The 20,890-nt window shown below is 46.2% G+C and overlaps 1 protein-coding gene across 10 annotated transcripts in view; it reads right to left on the bottom strand.

Moving 5' to 3' along the window:
* SGMS1 (sphingomyelin synthase 1) overlaps window positions 1-20,890 on the bottom strand; it is a 266,791-nt gene that overhangs the window by 65,090 nt on the left and 180,811 nt on the right. The window contains exon 1 of one of the 10 annotated variants that reach the window (XM_032312965.1): window positions 5,037-5,225. The exons of 8 other annotated variants lie outside the window; for them this stretch is intronic. The gene's annotated coding sequence lies outside the window, so the exon portion shown is untranslated. Of the gene's footprint in view, window positions 1-5,036; window positions 5,226-20,890 lie in introns of those variants that run through there. One more of the 10 variants, XM_032312966.1, reaches the window with a different exon arrangement.

Raw genomic sequence — 20,890 nt, 5'->3', positions numbered from 1 at the left:
CACTCAGGATCATCCCCTCCAGGGTCCATCTGTGTCGATGTAAACGCTGACAGCTGAGTGATACTCCACCGTATAAATGCACCACACAAGAGAAGCTCTTCTTCCAAACTGACCAGTCCCTACCTGACGGATGATGCCAGTCCTAGAAGGTTTCCCATTCTGCTTTGGACCACGAGTCCCTGACCCCAATCTGTAACTGGTCTGAACCTAAAGATCCAAGTGCTAGAACCTATAGAGTCTGAGTGCCCACCTCATGAATCCTACAGCAACACGTCTACCACAGGCTACAGGAATTCTTCCTTCCAGGAAGATGAGTCCGGGACAGCCACCCAGGTGACAAGGACACAGTGCTGACTCCCACCTGACGCCTCAGATGATGCTCCTTCTGTTCTGGACCAAGTTTATGACTCGTGACAGGGCGGAATTTGTCCAGACTCGATCAAGAATCAGAGCCACTAGCCCGCTCCTGTTGCTGCTGGGTTATCCATTAACTGTCCAACTGTGGGTTTTCTCAGAAGCTGTGGTCTTTGGATAGGTCTGGACAAACTCAGGGGCCAGGCACTAGGAAATGGACATCCAAGTAAATCTGAGGTTATGTGAAAATAAACACGCAACAGCAAAAAATGCCCATTCTTTAGAGCTAACCCCTGCTCATTTAGGTCATGTCTAACTGAGTTCAAGGGCAGGAAATCTAATCAAGTTTGACTCCAACGTTCGGGCTGGGAGAGCTGCTGTGTTCTAGGCTTTTGCTTTTCCTTTAATGCCAAAGAGGTTCGCAAGTAATAACTGGTACGAGCCTTTCCCGCGTGAGAAGAACAGTAACTGAAGTTAAGGGCCAGCTCTTAAAGGAAGTCAAGTAATGAACCAAATTAACAAATCCCTGTATGGGCTAATGACACTTCATGAACTAATGACCGTAGGCAGAACAATGCTGTCACCTGCGTGGACGCCAGCCAGCGTTCACAGCACAGGGTGGGGGGGGGGGGGAGCGCAGCAGTGGTACCTGAGCAAGCCGGGAGGGAGCACAGGTTCCCAGTGGACCACAGCACCTCTCCTGCTGGTACAAAGATGACGGGGGACAGGACGCCCCGCTCTCCCCAGCCATATAGCTACGTTTGTGTGATCATATCCCCGGTAACACCTTCGAACGAGCACGCTGGATGTGGGCGAGTCAAGCAGTAACAATCAAGCAGAACAAGCTGCTGGGGTTGTCCCGGGACCCCCGCCATGAACAGTTCCTTTCCCCACCACGGGGCAGTTGTAGTCCAGGCCCTCATGACACTGGACGGCGCATGATAGCTGAGCACCACTCCTTGCCACAGCTGCTGGCCACCATCAGCCTGACCAGCGGCAGACGATGCTGACTGAGACTCGGTGACATCGGCCTCCTGACCTGTCCATGCGGGCTGTGCCTCTTTCTGTCATTACCTGATTCAATGCAACATTAACCCACGAACTGGAGTCTGGAAACCAAGTGAGCAGTTTCTATACAAATGAAACTCAACGCTTTGGGAAAGCAGGACAAACAGAACGAGCTAGAAGAGACAGGTGCCACCCAAGGTGTCTGAGACCATGTTAGTGTCCTGAGGGAAAAGGGGGGCTTCGAGTCCAGGTGGGCTCCGTCCTGGGCTGCTCTGGGTGGCCGCTGTGCTAGCAGCCCTCTGAAGGAATGAGGACCCAACACTGTTGGTGACACGGGTCAAGTATGCTTCGCAGGGAGCGACAACACAGAGCAGCATCAGGGGACCCACATCCAGAGACATGGCCCCGACACCACATCAAAGACTGGCCACTTCTCAAAACCATTATCTCCAGGTTCCATAGATGCTTGTGGTGGTGTATGCCATTTTTCCCTACTCTACCATTCACGGATTCATCATGAGACCACAGGTGCCAAGTGTACTCGACAAGACTCTCAAAGGATCCACACCAAGGTCTGGACCCTCGTATTTCCCTCTTTCCCGGATGAAGATCTGGAACAAGAATGAAAGGGGTACAGTTTGCCCTGAGGAAATCTCAGCCCCTTTCAGTGGCCAGTGTCCTCCAGGGTCTCACTTCCCTAAGCTCCACAGAGCAGGCACCTGGTGTGCCCCATCTGGAGGCCAAGGTTAAACACCACCTCTTCTCTTTTCTTTGCATTTTCAATGCCCATGAGCTCACACACACGTGCCCAGCCAGGCATTGAGCAAAGCAAGGCAAAGGTCAATTCAAACGATAACATTCTTTGTCTTCCCCAGGATGCTTTGTTTCAGATCAATCTATGTTCACAGATCTATAAGAAGCAGGAGTTCAAGCGTACACAAAGAGGGAGTAAAAAAAAATTCAGGACCCTGGAAGGGGGGATATACTGGAACCAGAGAGTGAAGGAAAAGGTGTATCGGTTACAAAGTAGAAAGAACTAGACTTAAACTCTATGATACTGGGAAAGTTAACCACCTTTCCAAGCCAATCTCCTTGTATATAAAATGTAAGGACACTGTAACCACCTACTTCACGGATTAAATGAAAGAAAGAGTTGCAAAGCACTTAGTACAATCCAGGCACAGAGCAGGTGCTCAGTAAATCGCGGCTGCCTTCAGTACAGTAGGACCTTCTCTCATCCAAGCCCACGCCAGACCCTAGATGACATCATTTTCCCCATCTTCCCCCTCTTGACTTAAGAACTCAAAGATTCTCTTCAAATCAGCCAAGTCCCCACACCTCTGACTCTCCAAAAGCAGCAGCTCTGAGACTCCATTACAAAGAAAGCTCTGAGGAGCGGTGCCTGGGTGGCTCAGTGGGTTAAAGCCTCTGCCTTCGGCTCAGGTCATGATCCCAGGGTCCTGGGATTGAGCCCTGCATAGGGTTCTCTGCTCAGCAGAGAGCCTGCTTCCCCCTCTCTCTGCCTGCCTCTCTGCCTACTTGTGATCTCTGTCAAATAAATAAATAAATCTTTAAAAAAAAAAAAAAAGAAAGAAAGCTCTGAGGAGTGAGGTGAGATTACTTGTAAGACGGGTCTTGTTCCTCAGAGCACTCTTGGGAGCTCAGCAATTAGGGACACTCAAAATGTGAACATTACTGGCTGATTTAGGTTATTAAACTGACTCAAAATTATTGTGCACTAAGCTCAAGGGCAACAAACACAACCACACCCATTGGTTAATCCTCTCTACATCAATATCCCTGACCCATTCTCTCTGCAGTGAATCTCGTCCTCTGAGTTCTCTGGCGTGGCTGGTGGATTTGGATCCAAGTTGTCCGCTCCGCAGACAGCAGGCGATCATCCCAGCCATGGCCTCTGACACCAGTTGACAGCCTGTGTGGGGGAAGGGGCCCCGTGGGTCACCGGCAGTGCCTCCTTACACTGTCACTCCCCAGTTCAAGGAGGATCCTGAACCTTGGATCACGCACATCCCCCGTCAAGCGAGATGAAGATGGTGAAGGGTAGAGGCGAGTCTAGTTGTGACACGAGCGCAGACAGCCGTGACACACCACAGCAGAAGGTGGGAAGGTAGGGAGATGGGGGGAGGGGGGACACAGCTGGGCCGATTTTTAACAACAAGCCAGCCACACACACATGAGGTCCCAGCCCTGCCCCCTTCCACAAGAGAGAAAAATCTATGTTTAAAAGTTCTGAAGACACGTGTCTGAGTTTATTTAGATGTCTGGGTCTCTCTGCCTCTGTGCACAAGTTATCTTTACTGAATAAACATCAACACGGGTTCGCGGCTTTGAGGGCAAACACAAGCTGAAGAGTCTGCCTTTCCCAAAGATGTGCCAAAGATGACAAAACACAATAGCTGTCACCTAAGTGACCATTCAAGTTCCAGAGGTATTCGAGATAAATCCGTTCTTTCCTTTAAGGAAAAGCTTTCTCCTCAGATGTTACTGATTCACAGAAGCCAGGAAATACAAAGGTGTGGAATCTATGAGGGGGTGGTAGGAATAGAACCTGCCCCAAGGGGCTTCCGTTGGAGAACTGTGACCTGAAGCCCTGACATGGGAACGCCTTCTGCATGTGAGACACATTTCCAAAGCCTACGCACAGAAACCCTTCCAGGCCTGGGCGCTGGACTTGGATATGCTTGCAAATACTTCACCATCTCGTCAAGAGCATACTGTGTGTGTGGCTCTTTCATTCATAAATGTCGCAGTCCTGTTACTTTTCTACTCTCTCTGAGCTTCTCGACAAACAGTCTTTGGAAAATAGTCATTATTCACCTGAAATGGTAATGACAAATAAATACGTATGCACCTCAAATGGAACCCCCCCCCCCCACCGATTAGATGCGAACAATTGGGGTAGTAACAGCCCCCACACGCAGGGAACACGCATCCAGAACACTTGAAGGAACTGGCAGATACTGAAAAGTTAATTACTGCCATGAGATCATCCTAAATTTTTAAATTATCAGCTTTTAGGTCAAAATGGTTTCTGAATGCTATGCAATCACAATTTTAATTTTTAGAATTTTTAGATTGTTTAAACACCACAAAGTCGTTCAGCCCAGCTGCATGCCTTCTCTAAGTGATGGGAATCACCCCCCACCCCACGTGCCCTGACATGGTTCTGGTATCACTTTCCAAAGGTAAGGTTCTGGTCAGTTCCTGCCACATTACAGGCAACCAGCATGTATTCTCAATCGAACCAAGCCAAGAATCTCAATGACCATCAAGTCACCACATGAAGAAATTCACCGAAAAAGCTGAAAACCATCCCACAGTTCTCTTTTGATACAGCAAGTATTGCTGAGCAGGCCCTGTGACCACATACACATGCATGTGTGTGTGTGCACATGTATGTGACTCATGTGTACACCTGAGTCCATGCATGCGTGTACACATGTACACACATGTACGTGTATTGGCACACATAGGGTACACATGTGTGCACACTGTGCAAGGCATCATCTATGTACATACGCATGTGTGCATGCACAGATATACACGTACGTGATGGGGAGAGACAGGGTTTGCCCACCAATGTGAAATCAGGGATTTGGAACTCTGGGCCCCGAAGGGCTCAGAGGGAGTGTCACCAGCTACACGGACTCTACCTGGATATGTTCCCTTTAACCGTTTTCTCTTACTGGAGAGGAAGGTGAGTCCGGTGGTCTAGAGATGGCTGCAGTTTCAATCTTGGCTCTTCTGGTTACTGGCTGTGGGGTCTAGGGCATGTGACCCAGCCCCTCTGTGCAGCAGCTTCCCGCCTCCACAAGCAGGAGGGTAGGAGCACGTCCACGAGCCCGTGAGAATGAATGACGTGTGTCATGACTGCAGACCCTGAGAATCATGCTCCCCGTCGGCGCTCAGCAGCATGTGCACCCATGCCTTCTCAGTACGAAGAAAACATGAACCAAAGCTTTCTTTCCGTGAAACAAAGTATGAGACCAATGACAACGACTTCTTGTTCCAAGTGTGTGCAACGTGAGTGTGTGAGCAGCAGGGGCCGGGCACCGGGCAGACACCAAACGGGGCTCAGAGCCTGTCTTCCGCCGGTGCTGATGCAACTGGCCTCCCCGCGGGCCCCAGCGAGACCAGAGGCTCAGGACGCCGTGACCGACTCCTACTGCGGACGCCACCACGGCAACTGCGCTGCCCTGCAGTGACAGTAATTAGCACGTGTGACCAGACCGGCGGCAGACTCCTGAAACACGGCAGCTTCGGATAAACACTTACGCCTAGTAATTGACCTCATTGGGACTTGTGGCCTCACTGTGAGGCAGGCAGCAGAAACCAGGGTCAATCACCTAGTCTGGAGCCAACAGCGGGGAAATGCATGAACAGTCACAGTTGCACACGCACAGCAAACCTCTGCCTCCCTGCCATTGCCAGGTTCTAAACATGCGCCGTTTCCTGTATCTTTCGTTGGAGGAAGGGCTTGAAATGTCAGCATCCATCCCTCAACTCCTTTCCAAGGACGCCCTGTCAAGCGGCCCAGCGCCCGTGACACTGTCGGATCCATAAGGACACTTCCATCTGCTGAGTGATCACCATGGACCTGATTCTTGTCTTTCTCTACCTGCAGTAGGTGTTTTCATCTCTGCTTTTACAAAGTAAGAACATGGGGGCCTGGAGAGATCATCTTCCTTTCTCAAGGACACCTGGGAGTGGCAGCAGCATCAAGAATCAAAGGCAGATGGGACACCTGGGTGGCTAGATGGGTTAAGCCTCTGCCTTCGGCTCGGGTCATGATTTCAGGGTCCTGGGATCGAGCCCCGCATTGAGCTCTCTGCTCAGCAGGGAGCCTGCTTCTCCCTCTCTCTGTCAAATAAATAAATAAAATCTTAAAAAAAAAAAAAAAGACTCAAAGGCAGAGACGTCTGTTCATCTGTCCGTATGCAAAGCTTCTGGTTCCCAACCAACGTCCTTCCCAACTGCTTCACACTTTCTATTCTGGCTGCAAAGCATTCCTCCAAAAAACCTGTACACCCCCAGAATTCATACCCGCTAACCAAACATACAAGACACAAGTTGCTGAGCATTCCTTGAACTGCAGGCTTCATACAACGGTGACAGCTGATATCAGCATTTTATTTTTTACTGGTTTTGTTTCTCCAAGCCTGTCCCGTTCTCACCAGGACACCACGGTCTCACCGACAGACCCATCCTCATTCTTGCTGGACAAAGCACAGACACGGTCGCTTGCAGAAACTCATTTTTCCAAGTAGCGTCCATCCGTCTTCGTCAGCTATCCTCCAGTATGAAATGTCGAAGGCAAATGCACAAATGAACTTCTGTCAGCCTGATTTAGTCACCTTGATTTATAAGCCATGGCCAAGGAGGCAGGGCGGACAAGGGCAGAACCAAAAAATCGCATGCAAGCTCCCTCTGATGGAGCCAGAGAGACCTTTTCCAGCATCTCTATCATTCATTTCAATGCACTGTTTAGAGAAGACAACAGCCATTATAGAACCAGCAGGAATTTGTCGGATCGAGGCTCACTAATGACATCACTCACCAATTACTTCAGGAGCCTGTATTGGGGGCTTTAGAAGCACTGGGATCATTCCGACACAAGCTGGTACGCTCAAGTTCTGATGTCCAGTCATTTCTGTGTTGAATACAGACGAACGGCACACTCCAAAGTCCAAGCTTAGCACCAGCTCTCTCAAAAATCAACCCGTTTCATCAGTGCCGACTTTTGGTACAGCACGTTCAAATTAACAGAACCAAGAGCCCTCAGAAAACCACGGGGAGTAAATGAAGTCATCGGACATCTCAGCTCGAGTCCAACGGCTTGGGAAGGAAGCTATGGTCCCTCTAGAAATGAAGAGTTATTGATATCTTCAAGGAGCAACACAGCATGTCCACAGAAAAGACACTGTACCATCATACTGTCCCTTGTCCAACACCATGAAAAAGCTCTTCCCATGCAGGAAGCAGGGAAGTCGATAGATAGAGATTACTTGAGTTGTCAGGAGACCTTTCAGCTCTGCTCTGGAGGGATTTAATTAAAGGAAGAACTAGCAAGATATTTACCCTGGACTCAGGCTGCGTCACAGTTTACGGAGGATGTGACAAGCCTTCACACACCCTGTTCCTGCTAACCACAATGTTGAATTTTAGACGTTCAAAGGAGAAGCTTGTTCCTTGAAGGAATTTGAAGAGAAATCCTTCTCTCGTGCTCTCATTATTTTGAAATTCAATTTTTTACAATACAGCCCGAAAGAGCTCCTCCTCACAAGGGCACAGATGCGATCACCTGTCCCTGCGGATGGCGGGAACACGAGGAGATTTGCCCGAACAGCACTTGGACGCTTGGCCGCAGTGCGCCATCTCCACGGTCCAGCCTCTCCACCCCGTCCGGTGAGATGAACCGGGTGACGAAGGCAGAGCCTGGACGTGCTCCGGACCCCGGCGCGGCAGCGTCAGGCATACGAGCTTCCCGTGCCGGCCCCTCCCCGCTGCCAGGCTTCCTGCTCTGCCTTGTCTGCATCCACTCATCCCACGTGCTGCCGCTCACTTCCGGTGCGCTCACTTCCGGTGCGCTCACTTCCGGTGCTGCCGTCGGTGCTGGGCATTCAGGGGCTAGCAGCGCCCTCCACTCTGGCTCCAGGAATGACATCCCCAGGTAGCTAAATTCAGATGTTTGTAGACATGGGCTCGCCTGCTCTCAAGAGGCCCATAAGTTGCTGAGGGCCACGGCCAAGTACAGGGGAAAGAACACCAGCACCCATCACTCCTTCAGGGCAGTCCTGGTGTAAATAAGATGCTACAGGGTCTCCAGGGCCGTGGGACATACTAAGATCTATAGGCAGAATCATTTGTCCCAAACCACAACCACTCAGTCTTAAAAACAGCAGAAGGCATGCCGAGTCTTCTCAACCCACATGCTTTTTCCATTTCTTTTTCAAAGAAATGGGTGTAAAAATCTTTACACCAAAATAAAAACACTTTTTAATGAGCATTTTCAAAAGAGAGGATATAACATGAGAAAACACACTAGTAACATATATGAAATGCAACTAGTTTCTCTAATTTAAAATGAGCTCACAGAAGTCGGTATGATAAACACAAGACCCCTACAGGAAAGGAAAGGAGGGAAAAGAAAATGGAGCAGGAAGAGAACACAAGCCGCGCACAGAAGCAGGCAACTTACAGAAAGAAACGCAATGGGCCAGGGAACCTACGAAAAGACCCTACACCTGTAATTAAAGATCAACAAGTGAGAGCAAAGAGACATTTTTAACTTAGCAGACTGGCAAAAACGCCAAGTCTGGGGACGGGACAATGCTGGTGGGGGTGTGGGAAAGAGACAACCCTGGAAAAGAAAATCAGTCTGTAAATTTCTGGAGTGCAATTTGATAAATGTCCGTCAAAGTTTACAATGCATTGATCCTCTGACCTAGCAATCTCCCTGTTGGCATTTAATCTGCAGATATATCAGTGAGATGTTTATTTGCAAAGAGGCAAACCATAGTGACTCCAACAGCTAACACAGCACAGCTCCTTCCCATAAACATCTGGCAATTACTAAAACACCCAGAGATAAGATACAGGTGAAATCAGTTACTGCCCCTCCATATCCATTACTGCACATAACGTATCAAAGAGAATAAGGCAGATCTGTGTGTGCTGAGGGACATGATCTCTAAAAATATAATCGGAAAAGGGGGGGGAAAAGGCTATAGGAAAAATATGTATAATTAATCCCTTTATTAAACAACATAAAAAGCAGAGAGCCGCAGATGCAGATATGTGCCAGAAACATTCCCCCCCACCCCCGGGAGAAACCACAAGAAACATAATAAAAGTTATATTTGAAGGAAGGCTTTTACTTCCCTTTCTGTGCCTTTTGATACCATTGCATGTTAACCCCATACATGCACTCCTTTATTTTCAACATCATCAGGTGTTACCTATATATAAGGTCATGGAAAATTATCTTCTCTCTCTTAGCACTCTGGTTTTCAACAAAATTTAATTAAAAAGACAACACAAAACAGGGGCGCTTGGGTGGCTCAGTGGGTTGGGCCTCTGCCTTCAGCTCAGTTCATGATCTCAGGGTCCTGGGATCCAACCCCACATCGGGCTCTCTGCTCAGCAGGGTTCCAGGTTCCTGCTTCCCCCCTCACCTCTGCCTGCCTCTCTGCCTACTTGTGATCTCTGTCAAATAAATATTTTTTAAAAAACAAAGAAAAAGAAAACTTCAAGTGTCTATAGGCCTTCATATCTGAACCTCCCAAAAGAAATTTAGTGAGTTAAAGGCTTTTTAGGAGAGTTCTGGGGGGAAGGGAGGCGGGGAATAGGACAAGCTATGAAATCAAACTATGAAATGGAACAGACAAGGCATCACAAACCTGGCTCCAGAGCAACAAGGACGAAGCTGAGCACTTCTCCCTTTCTAATGCTTTCAGCTATATGAGAAATTACGCACAGCACGGAGTTCGGTGGCTAGAAGTCACAAACAGAATCCAGCAGTTCAAAGCTGTTACAGAGGGAATAGTCTCAAGGGGAAATGTCTGAAGAGCTCTTCTGGAAGAATGACTCTTCCAGAGTCATGAGGAAGTAGTAAAGAAATGCAGTAGTAACTAAATAAAAACCCGCCGCGGACACATAAAACCAGAGCCCTACAGTATGTCAGGAAAGCCTCTGGCAAATGTTCATAAAGCCTAAGAGACAAAATCTCAAACTGAGTTACTTCACATGCAGTTACAATTCTAGATTGTACCCAGTGTCTTCACCGGCATTAAACGGCGAGCCTGGGATGTCACCTGGCTTGACAGGGCCTCGTCAATGTGCCATCAACTCCTGATCCATCCAGGTCTTTATCCGAGGTTTAAGAGGCAAACCACAAGGGTATCTGGTGGCTCAGTAGGTTAAGCCTCTGCCTTCAGCTCAGGTCATGATCTCAGGGGTCCTGGGATCGAGCCCCACATCAGGCTCCCTGCTCATCAGGGAGCCTGCTTCCCCCTCTCTCTCTGCTTGCCTCTCTGCCTACTTGTGATATCTCTCTCTCTCTCTCTCTGTCAAATAAATAAATAAAATTAAAAAAAAAAAAAAAAGAGGCAAACCACAGAAACTTAAAGCAGCTTAATCCTCACGAGCCCCTAGTGGTAAGTCCCAGAGATATCAAGCCCCACTCAGTGCAGGGCACAGCAAAGAGGGGAAGGAGGTGAACCCAGCCAAATGTATACACAGATCGTGCCCAACTGCCTGGTTGAACAAAAGAGAAATAAAGGCTCTGAGAAAAAAGGGAAGTTCTCTCCTCTCTGTACCCAGGTCTCAAGGTAGTGCCTCTTGGCTACAAACTTGCCCTTGATTGCCTGGTCCACACGACTGGATCTGGTCCTGTAAACAGCTATTCTAGTTTTGTCAGTAGAAAGAAGTTTCTGGAAAGACGTCGCAGAGCAGACAAAAGGAAGGAGCTGAGTTTCCGGTTTCCAGAGTGGCTCCCGCCTCCTACAGCTTTACGGTGGGGTGTCTCCACTTGGGACATCTCTCTGAGGACAGCAATTCCCCCACACCCAGCAACTTCTGCGCCCACAGTGAGTTCCAACCACGTCCTCTCCAACACAGTCCAGGTCTGGATCCAACTCTCAGAAGGGCGTGAGGTGTGGCCTCTTCCTTTATGGGCCCTCCTCTGCTCCCCAGGATCCATTATTTCTATATCCTGTAGAGTTCCATTTACTTTTTATCAGCTAATCCATCTTCACTCCAACCCCTTGTTAAAGCTAATCATTCTTTTAAAATTTTTTTTAAAAATTGTGTGTGTGTGTGTGTGTTTATGTCAATGGCCTGCTTTTTCCATTTGGTGGTTATTTTGAGGTTTTTCTTTTTTTAATTGTTCTGTTTAATTGCTAATGGCATATATTATGGTTAACCTCCCACAGTTCTTATCGTGCCAATATTTTTCCCCTATGCTTTCTTTTTCCAATTTTCTTTTACATTTTTACTGATGTACTATGAACCTATGGTGTTACACTAGCTTGGGCTATGCGATATGGTGAGTCAACAATTCTATACACTACACAGCGCTCGTCACAGTAAGCTTATTTTTAATCCTCTCCGTCTGTTCCATCGATTTTTATCTATGATAGCTAATAATTCTTAAACCATTCCCTGCTCCAACTTCATCCCCGTTCGAACTCCTGTCTGGCTTCAGCTCCCAGACGGCCCTGACTCTGGGGGCACCGATATATCCCTTTACCCCCCAGCACTCCTGCCGTACTTAGGTCCTGTGGCAAACTACCAAATGAAAGACAGAGCGAGAACTGCTCCTGTTCTGTGCCACGCTGCATGGCCTCCCACCACCTCAGCTCTCTAACCCTCGGTCTGCCCACCTCTCAAAAATACTCGTCCTGACGGGTCACCTGCTCCCGACGGTGTCAGGTGGGGAGGACGCAGTGAAGCTGGTACGGGCACAGCAAGAGCCCAGTACCCAGCACATCTTATCTGACTTCAAACATACCTTCGCCACCCCCGCCTGACTCCTAGAGAGCCAGGGCCAGACCTGCCGACTCCTACATGCTCCAGGGATCAAGAAAGATGAAGAGTTCAGAAAACAAACACAGCGAGAAAAAAAAAAAAAAAAGAGAGAGAGAGAGAGAGAGAAACAAAACCCGTGTACCTATCCTTCACTTTTCACAGTAAGTAATTTTCACAATAGAATTCTAAATAACAGTCATGTATAAAAAGGGCAGAAAGTAAGAAGCGCCACAATTTTTCAACTGTATTAAAAGTGTTTTCTCGCTGAAGCTGTGTCTGCACTCTGGTCTTCCAGAGGGATTCAAGGATCCCCAGAGTTCCAGAGCGTCTCAGGTCCCAGCTCCTCATGGGGGCTCTGAGCTCGGCCTGAAAAGATCCTGTGGCCTCCCTCCCATTCTCCAGCAAGGCCTCCCCACCCTCTGGCTCCTGACAGAGGTGTCTCTGGAGACCAGACTCATTCCCTGAAACGGACCCATGTGCTAGGCCTTGACCGCCTCTGGGGCAAAGACCATGTCATCCTCTTTCTCAGCTGTCTAGCCACCAAACGGAAGCAGCAGCAAATTTACTCATGATCCAGAACAGTAGTACCTGCCTCAAAAGGACAAAGGTAAGGCCACAATGAGCAACTCTCAGTAAATGGAAACCAGTACAGGACCTCATACAGAGAACAAAACACACAGGTTTAAACTAGAGATCTCTACAATGATTTCATGCTGTGGAAAAAAACTGAATGCCTTAAATCATAACTGCTCACCATTTTTTCATTTACTTGGTGAATCTGTATTTACTGAATGCCTACCCTCTGCTAGGTGCAAACTTACCGTTATCATAAGCCATCATATGAGTCAGAACAGTGGTAGGACTCAGGGTAGAAAACATGAACATGAAACTGAATTTAAAAATCTCTATGAGATTTCAGTAAATTTAGGAAATATTGGGAGCAAAAAGTCCACAATCCAAAGCTGATGGCATGTATCAGGAATCGACTTATTTTCTATTTCTGTATAGTCAAGATAAAGTATTTTTAGTTCGATGTTCTTTTCAGAGCCTTCTCCTTCTCAGAGCCTTCTCATTTTGGCCAAAATGACACACTGCAGTGATCCTGAGAAGACAAAACTCGTGAGAACTGGACTAGTGTAAATGGTTATTCATCGAACCCCACATGAACTCCCTCCGAAGATCATTTCTCCAGCTGCGAGCCTTCCTACCTCCCACTCATCCTTCCTGCTCTGGTATATGGACTTTCAAGATCTTCACCTTCCCTGCCCATTTGGAGAAAGGACTGGCTTCTATCTTTGTAGTCTGGTAGCCACAAATGTATTCTTTAAAAAAAAAAAAAAGAAAAAAGAAAAGAAAAGTTTGATATTGAGGGAAAAGACGGCAGCACAGTAGGAGGACCCTAGTCTCCTCTTGTCCCACGAACCCAACTAAGTAACTATCAAATCATCCTACAAACCCCAACATATCGGCATGAAGACTGGCGGAACAAAATTCCATGACACAAGGTGGAGAAAAGCTACATCGAAGAAGGCTTAGTGAAGACAAGGATAATGGATGCTGCGGAGAGGAGAGGAGCCGAGCATCGTTGTGGAGAACAGCCAGAGAGCACACAGCAGAACGCACAAGAATGCTTCCCCATAGCCACTGGCTTTGAAAATGAGAGGGGCTGAATTTCATGACTTCCAGGAACAAGCAGGGCTTAGAGCCTGGAGTTTTAAAGGTCAGCAGGCTTGGCTGGAATAGCGCCTGGAGGGTACTGCACTGCCCCCAAGAGAAAGCAGGCAAACAACCTGGGGGCAGACAGCACAGAAACAGCATCTTAAGAGTGCCCGGGGCACACTGGAGGGAGGTGGTTATTCTCTGTGTGGATCCTTGAGACACAGCCTTCAGGGAGGGAGACACCTTTCCAGGAACAAAGCAGCTGGCTAATAAGGCCATTTCCCTACTCAACCCCTCAGCATAAACACAGGGCTACATGAGGGAAGCAACACAGACTGCCTAACCTCCTCATACCAAGTTCCATTCCTCTGTGCTCTGGTGGGACTGCCCCTGCCCCTCTCAGTCATGCTTACCTCAGACCCAGCACAGTGGGTCCTTCCCACAGAAGACCAGCAAAAACCACTGCCCACACCATGTTTCCTGACCAGAGTCCTGCAGGGCCTCAGTTCTGGTGGAGGGGATATCAGGGCTCATTTCACAAGCAGACCAGAGTAGACCCAGCTAAAACTTGCCACATTCAGACCTGGGACCAAACACTGCCCACAAAGGTAAGGAGAGCCTCTGCAGACGCCTGGCCTGAAAGATAGAGCAGCCAAAACACAGCAGCAGAGCACAAATTTCATAAACCTGAGACGCTGCCAAAAGCGCCAGGCCCTGGAATTACATGACCCCTTCTTTACAAAGCCATCACTTTCAGAAGCAGAAGACACAAGAGGCTTTTCTAACACACAGAAGGCAGAGACTTAGACGAAATGCCGAGACAGAGGAATTTACCTCAAATTAAAGGACAATATTTACTTACATCTGCTTCACTTCGTGAAGCAGATGTAAGTAACATGCCTGATGGGGAATTTAAAGCAATGATCATCAGGATGCTCACTGGTCTTGTGAAAAGACATCAGTATGACCATTACCACAGAGATAAAAGAGTTAAAAAAGAATCAATCAGAGACGAAGAATAAATAAAATAAAGGAGACGGGAACTTGGCCTGATGCAATGAACAGCAAGCTGGAAAAAGCAGAGGAACAATTCAGTGTCCTAGAAGACAAAATAATGGCAAGTAGTGAAACTGAACGAGAGAAAGAAGAATTACAGAACATGAAAACAGATCAGGCAACTCAGTGACCCCACCACCAGACATAATAACATTGTATTACAGGAATCCCAGAAGAAGAAGAGAGAGAAAGGGGGCAGAACATTTATTTGAGAAAATCACAGCTGAAAACTTCCCTAACCTGGGGAAGGCAACAGACACCCAGATCCAGGCGGCAGAGAGATCCCAACAAAAGCAAGCCAACACTAAGACATACTATAATTAAATCTGCAAAACAGAAAAAGACCTTAAAAACAGCAAGATAAAAGAAGTCCTTAACTTACAAGGGAAAACCCATAAAGTGAGCAGCAGACCTCTCCACAGACACCTGGCAGGCCAGATGTGCCAGAGTGGCACGATATACTCAAAGTGCTGAGTGGGAAAATGTGCAGCCAAGAATACAATACCCAGCAAGGCTGTCATTTGGAACAGAACCCGAGATGCAGTTTCCCAGACACACAAAAATTATAGGAGTTTGTGACCACAAACCAGGCCTGCAAGAAATACTACCGGGGAAAGGAAAGAACGTAAATGAGAACACGAAGGCCGGAAACACAAAGGCAGTCAAAGCTCATACTGTTATTTAAAAAAAAAAAAAAATCAGTCATGGCACTCACAAAAGGTTTTAAAATAGGAGAAGAGATTCCTAAAACGTGGGAAGGAGAGGAGTTAAGAATGGGTTCACATGTAAATGACCATCAGCTTCACAGAGACTGCTACTGCAGAAGCTGTCATATGCAGAGTTAATGGTAATCACCAATACAAAACTAATAAATAGGCAAAGAATCAAGAGAAAGAAATCAAGATAGATCACTAGCCAAAAGCAGCAAACCATGAAACAGAGAAAGATAAGAATCAGAGAAAATCTCCAGAAACGACTACAAAACAAGTAATAAAATGGCAATGAATACATATCTATCACTAATCACTCTGAACCCAAATGGAGTAAACACTCTATTCAAAAGATATAGGGTGTTGGAATGGATGAAAAAAAAATAATAATAATAATAACCACCAAGACTCAACTGTATGCTATCTACAAGACACTTGTTTTAAACCCAAAGATATCCGCAGATTAGAAGTGAAGAGGAGAAACATTTAAATCGATGTCACAACAAAGGCAGAATGGCAGCACTTTTACAGACAGACTAGACTTTAATGCAAAGAGTAACAAGAGACAAAGAAGGGCATTATCTAAAAATAAAAGGGGACAAACCAACAAGAAGATGTAACAGCTGTAAATATTTATGCACCCAACTCAGGAGCGCTCAAATGTATAAAACAATTAATGACAAACATAACGGGAATAATCAATAGTATAACAGTAGGGGAACTTAGCCCCCATTTACAGCAATGGACAGAGCACCTGAACAGACAATCAACAAGGTAACAATGGTGTTGAATGACACCCTGGACCAGATGGGCTTACTAGATAAACTCAGAACATTCCATACTAAAACAGCACAATACATCTTCTTTTCAAGTGCACATGGAACATCCTCCAGAAGAGATCACATATTAGGCCACAAAACAGGCCTCAACACATTCAAGAATATCAAAGTCATACGATGCACCTTTTTCAGACCACAGGGCTATGAAACTTGAAGTCAACCACAACAAAAAATCTGGAAGGACCACAAATACCTGGAGGATAAGTAACATGCTACTAAACAATGAATTGGTCACCCAGAAAATTAAAGAAGAAATTTTTTTAAAACTCATGGAAACGGATTAAAATACACGGTCTGAAACCTTCGGGATGCAGCAGAAGCAGTTCTAGGAGAGAAGTATATAGCAACACAGGCCTACCGCAAGAAGCAAGAAAAATCTCAAATAAAAACCTAACCTTATACTGAAAAGAGCTAGAAAAAGAACAACAAAGCCTAAAGCCAGCAGAAGGAAGGAAATAGTAATGATTAGGGCAGAAATAAATGATACGGAAACTAAAAAAGCAATCGAACAGATCAATGAAACCAGGAACTGGTTCTTTGAAAAATATTAATAAAACTGATAAGCCTTCAGTGAGACTCATCAAAAAGAAGAGAGTGAGAGAGGACCCAGATAAGCACAACTGCAAATGAAAAATAACCCACACCACAAAAATATAAACATTTATAAGAGATTATTACAAAAAAGGGATTATTATGAAAACCTCTATGCCAACAGATCGGACAACCTGGAAGAAATGAATAAATTCCTGGAAACAAATCGACTCCCAAAACTGAAACAGAAAGAAACAGCAAATTAGAACAGAGTAGCAATGAAATTGCATCACTAATCAAAAAACTCCCAACAAGCCAAAGTCCAGGACCAGACGGTTTCACATGTAAATTTAAAGAAGAGTTAATACTTATTCTTCTCAAACTATTCCAAAAGTAGAAAAGGAAAGAAAACTTCTATTCTATGAGGCCAGCATTACTCTGATACCAAAACCAGATAAGGACACTGATGCAAAAATCCTCAACAATATACTAGCAACAAAAACCAATGATACATTAAAAATTTTGCCACAATCACATGGGATTTATTCCTGGGCTGCAAGTGTGGATCAATATTCATGAATCAATCAAAGTGATTAATCATCACATTAAAAAGAGAAAGGGTAAGAACCATAGGATCTTTTCAAGACACAGAAAAAGGATCTAACAAAATACAACATCCATTCATGATGAAAACCCTCAACAAAGTAGGCTTAGAGGAAACATACCTCAGGATAATAAAGGCCATATGTGGAAAAAAAACACAGCTAACATTATCCGAAATGGGGAAAATTTGGAGCTTTTTCTTCACAGTCAACAAGACAGGGACGTCCACGGTCACCACTTTTATTCAACACAGCACTGCAAGTCCTAGGCACAGCAAGCAGACCACAAAAAGAAATAAAAGGCATCCAAATCAGCAAGGAAAAAGTAAAATTTTTTACTTCTTGCAGATGACACGACACTGTATACAGAAAACCCAGATGGGCGCCTGGGTGGCTCAATCGTTAAGCGTCTGCCCTCAGCTCTGGTCATGATCCCAGGGTCCTGGGAGATCCAGGCCCTGGGGCTCCCTGCTCAGCAGGAGAACCTGCTTCCCCCTCTCCCACTCCCCCTCCTGCTTGTGTTCCCTCTCCTGCTGTGTCTCTGTCAAATAAATAAATAAATCTTAAAAAAGAAAGAAAGAAAACCCAGAAGACTCCACTAAAAAAAACTACTAGAACTTATAAATGAATGCAGAAAAGTCACAGGTTACAAAATCAGTGTTCAGAAATCTGTTGCATTCCTATACACTAATAATGATGCAGCAGAAAGAGAAATTAAGAAAATGAACCCATTTACAATTACACCAAAAATAATAACATACCTAGAAATAAACATAACCAACGAGATGAAAGGCCTGGACTCCAAAACTATGAAACACTAACGGAAGGAAGTGAAGATGACACAAAGAAATGGAAAAATCCACGCTCATGGATTAGAAGAACAAATACTGTTAGAATGTCTCTACTACCCAAAGCAATCTACACAGGTAATGCAATCTCTATCAAAATAACCAACTGCAGTTTTCACAGAACTTGAACACACAACCCTAAAATTTGTAAGGAACCACAAAACACCCTGAATAGTCATAGTGATCCTGGAATAGAAAAGCTGGCTAGAGGCTCAGAAGTCTGAACCTCATGTTATATGACAAAGATGTAGTCATCAAGAAAGTATGGTACAGGCACAAAAACAGAGATCAATGGAACAGAACAGAAAACCCAGAAATGTATCCACAATTATATGGTCAATTAATCTGTGACAAAGCAGGAAAGAATATCCCACGGGAAAAGGAGAGTCTCTTCAACAAATGGTGTTGGGAAAACTGGACAGGTACAGGCAAAAGAATGAAACCAGACCACTCTCTTTCACCATGCACAAAAACAGTTTTGCCATCAACTCAAAACGGATTAAAGACCTAAATGTGAGACAGGAAACCACGGAAGTCCCTGAAGAAAGCGCAGGCAGTAATTTCTCTGACACTGGCCATAGCAACTTTTCTCTATGTATGTCTCCTGAGGCAAAGGATACAAAACCAAGAATAAACCACTGGGACTTCACCTGCACAGTGAAGGAAACAACCAGCAACACTGAAAGGCTACCTTCTGATCAGGAAAAGGTATTTGCCCATGACATCCAATAAAGGGTTCGTATCCAAAATACAGAAAGAACTTGTAAAACTCAACACCCCAAAAATGAATAATCCAATTAAAAGATGAGAAGACAAGGGTAGACATTTCTTCAAAGAAGACATACAAATGGCCAAAAGACACATGAAAAGATGCCCAGTATCACTCATCAGGGAAATACAAACCAAAACTACAATGAGATACCATCTCACACCAATCAAATGGCTAAAATCAACAACATAAGAAACAACAGGTGTTGGTGAGGATGTGGAGAAAGGGGAACCCTCCTACACTGTTGGCGGGAATGCAAGCTGGTGCAGCCACTCTGGAAAACAGTGTGAAAGTTCCTCAGAAAGTTAGAATTAGAGCTACCCTATGACCCAGCAACTGCACTACTAGGTATTACCCAAAGGGAGAAAAACCCAGACAACCTAGTTCAAAGGGGCACACACACCCTGAGGTGTACAGCAGCATTACCAACAACAGCCAGATTACAGCAACAGCCAAGTGTGCACAGACTGACGAATGGGTAAAGAAGATGTGGCATATATATTCAATGGAGTACTACTCAGCCATAATAAAGAGATGAGATCTTGCCATTTGCAAGGACATAGATGAATTTAGAGGGGATTATGCTAAGCAAAATAAGTCAGTCAGAGAAGGACAAATACCTTATGATTTCATTCATATGTGGAATTTAAGAAACACAACAAATAAGCAAAGGTTAAAAAAAAAAAAGAAAGAGAGAGAAAGGGGGAGGCAAATCAAGAAATGGACTTTTACTAGCAACAACACAGGACTGGTCACCAGAGAGGAGGGGAGAGGGTGGGGTGACAATTAATCAGCTGATGGGGATGAAGGCGCACACCTGTTGTGATGAGCAGGGGGAGGGCTGGATGGAAGTGCTGGATCACTACGGTACACACCTGACATTAATATCACACCAGCGGTAGGTTAAGTAAGTGGAATTTAAGTAAGAACTTTAAAAAAAAAAAAAAAAGTTAAGTTTTCTGTTAGAAAACCTTCCAAACAACATACTTCAGCAAGTTTTCAAGCAATGAGTTAAAGAGCTACAAACGCCCCCGCTACGTGCCAGGGGCCTGGACTCCTACAACGCACAAGACACATCTGCTCCCAAGGAGTTCGTAGCTCACGTCCAGAGGAACACCGTCAATGCCACGTGCTCGGTGTTCTGCGAAGACGCGCCTGACTGTGCGGGCCCCAAAGGAGGGCAGCAGAAGGAGTGTACCCCACATGAAAAGGTGCTTGGCTCGCAGACACCGGGCCCTGTTGGTCTGGAGCCCGCTGGCCCCCGGCCCAGCCCCGCCTGAGCCTGAGTGCTGACTTCACCCCGGGGAAGGGCTGGGGTGGAGCCGACCAATGGGAGCCACAGAGAATGCAGAAGCTGCCAGAAGCATGTCTCACCTCCCTCTCCGCAGACCTCTCTGGATCTCCTCTGTGGGTTCAGTCCGGGGCCCCCCTAAGTGCCAACCACAGCCCCCCAGCCCCCCATCAGTTCCTCCAGCCCAAGCCACAAGGACCCACTGCTCTTTGACTCCCAGCTTCCTCCGTGGGCTTCTCGCCAGTCCGGGGAAAGCCGCCTCACCCAACTCTATTTGCCAACCTCAGACTTCAGGCCCCGACCAACCGGTTACGCTGCACCCGCCCCCTCCCCACCCCCCATGACTCCCTCTGGTTGCTCTCTGCTAGAATCCCAACTTTAAAATGGAAGGAATCTCAGAGTTTAAGTAAGGCACCTTCGTTTGGCCTAAAGGAGCCAAGCTTCAGCCCCAGAAATGTTTGGTTTACACAGAATTCCTTGAAAGCCGATCCAACGCCTTTCCACCTATCTTCTTTACGGCCGCCTCCTCTTCCCGGGCATCAGATGATGGAAATGTTCTGGGTCTGCTCTGCCCAACATGGGCGCTGCGACACTTGCACTTGAATGCAATGAGTGCAACTAAGAAACAGAATTTTTTTATTTTATTTCACTTTCGTTTAATGTAAGTGACTGCAC

Source organism: Mustela erminea, chromosome 14, assembly GCF_009829155.1.
Source record: "Mustela erminea isolate mMusErm1 chromosome 14, mMusErm1.Pri, whole genome shotgun sequence".
Lineage (NCBI taxonomy): Eukaryota > Metazoa > Chordata > Mammalia > Carnivora > Mustelidae > Mustela > Mustela erminea.
The sequence above is the reverse complement of the archived record's forward strand: the minus strand, read 5'-3'. Positions and strand labels throughout refer to the sequence as shown.